The sequence below is a fragment of the Conger conger genome, chromosome 17, assembly GCF_963514075.1.
Source record: "Conger conger chromosome 17, fConCon1.1, whole genome shotgun sequence".
NCBI classification, from domain to species: Eukaryota; Metazoa; Chordata; class Actinopteri; order Anguilliformes; family Congridae; genus Conger; species Conger conger.
This window is the reverse complement of record NC_083776.1, coordinates 38370563-38373027: the sequence shown is the minus strand read 5'-3', so window position 1 is coordinate 38373027 and position 2465 is coordinate 38370563.

The window sequence follows — 2465 nt, the reverse complement described above, 5'->3', positions numbered from 1 at the left end:
GCATAAATACAAACAAAGCGGCAGGAAGGGGGGAAATGAAAGGACATATTAGGGGGGCCAAACAGAATAATGACAGAGGCAGCCTTCGTGCGGTACGGCGGTTCAAGCAGGCGGCGGATCTGGATGAAAAAACTCCGGCACAGCGGGGGGGGGGATGTGTCTCCCAGGTAATGGCTAAATGACGAGCAGGCAAACTGTCATCGTATTGATTGAAGCGTTTTGTTCCAGCCAGTCACAATTAACTTTGATTTTTCTTTCTCTTTTTTACTTTAGAGCAGGTTTTGTTTTTAATGGAGAAATATCAGGGCCGAGCTAACGCCCGTGGGTTCAGGCTGCCTGTCGTTATGCTACAGAGAGGGAACGACTGTTTCTTCAGAAAGAGAGATGCTTTACATTGCATTAAATTACATTACATTACATTTTATTCAGCAGACACTTTTATCCAAATAAGTGTGTACCGAAGGTTGTTAGAACTACAGAACAGGTCGAATACGGTATAATTCATAAAGAATGAGGTGTTCTACAGCCATGAATATTGAGTCAAGTACACAAATAGGCTAAGTCAGTCAGTTATAAGGTAAGCAACGACAGTATCAGTATAAATGCCACAGATCTTGACAGTATCGAGACAAATCTAAATGCAAGAGACCCCGTCTTCAAGGAGAATCATGCTATGCACAACATATGACAGTATGATATTATGATATTAGTACATACATTGGACTTCTACATACAGGTTAATTATTGTCATCCTTTGTTCTGATAAGTATGATTATAGGAACCAGGAAATGCTTGCATTTGTACTAGATTAGATTGGATCCAGGAGTACAGTTTTTCCAATCAAATTACACACACATTATGACATTTGTTGACATTTCAACTACAATTTGTTTTATTTCCTGCCGTTTTGCATCACGCGGCTCCGTTAAAAACCTGGAGCCCGTGTGAGGCAGGGACCCAGCAGAACCCTGCCCCGAACACAAGGCCTGAGGCAGGGCTCACTGAAACTGAGCTGAGCTGAGATACTTCCTTACTCATAACTGTGTCTCTGTTTCGCTCTCCCCATCAGGAACGAGACGCGTTCTATAACTCCCCGAGCCCCTACACTAAGCACTGTGCTGTCAGTCACTGAGATAGGACAGTCACTGGACCAATCAGAGACTCTGACCCACTGAGAACCAACAGTCTTCTCTGAGTGCAGATGATATGACCGAACCAGCAGCCATTCCATCAAGCACTCTGCTTCTGCTGAATGGCTGAAGCTAAGCAGCTGTGGGCTTGGTTAGTATTTGGATGGGAGACCTCCTGGGAAAACTAAGTTGCTGCTGGAAGTGGTGTTGGTGGGCCAGTAGGGGGCGATCTTCCCAATACCCCAATGCCCCAGTGCCGTGATGGGGACACTGTGCTGTAGAAGATGCCATATTTCAGATGAGAGTCAGAAAAATGTCATATTTCTGAGTCACTGTGGTCCAATGACTCTCATCACAAGGAGTAGGGGGTTCCCAGGTGTCCTGGCTAAATTCTAAACCTGCCTCTTTCAACCTGCCTGAATTAATTTGCTAAAACGACTGTTCTATCCCTTCACCCTAGCTGTGTGCGGTGAGCGTTCTGGCGTAAAATGGCTGCCGTTGCATCACCCAGGTGGTTGCTACACATTGGTGGTGGTTGAAGAAAGTTCCCCCCTCATCACTGTAAAGTGTGAGAAAAGTGCTGTATTAATGTAACTATCTATCTTACATGACACTGCAGTACACACTTTTAATGGCATTTGCCGTTTACACAACATTTTTACAACTTTTTTTGACGAGTTTGTTTTTTTTATATTTACAGGTACATATACTGAAGGTACATATATCTTGTGGGCCTCAAACCCAGACCCAGTGGGCCTGCCACCCTAAGCACAGCACCCAGGGTATTGGCACAGCAGACTTGAGAATGACAATTTCCCCATTAGGCACAGTCTGGGTTCTGTCACTCAACTCTTGACGTCTTGAAGAACATGCACATTACCTCCACGGAAGATGGGAATATTGCCTTCCTATATTGGGAATATTGCCTTCCTATATTGGGAATGTTGCCTTCCTATATTGAGGCGGGGAGGCTGAGAGGCGGAGAGGCGGAGAGGCTGAGAGGCTGAGAGGCAGAGAGGCAGAGAGGCGTATTCCCAGCATGGACACGCTGTGACTAAGGCCACCACATTTCAGATACACGCTCCCAAAAGTATCCTGAAAATACTGCAATGTTGTCTTTGGGTACAAATTAGTACGTTTCCCAAGCAGCAAGGGTACACATTAATTATATATTGGGGCTGGGGGTACAATTTCATGGACCTATAGGGTACCAACCCAGCCACAAGCATTTTAGGAACTTTTCATACCTTTATTTCTGAGAGTATAGAAGGTATAGTTCTGCAGCTACAATGCATAGCTGACGTTACACACATCTGAATAAAAACACACAGGCTG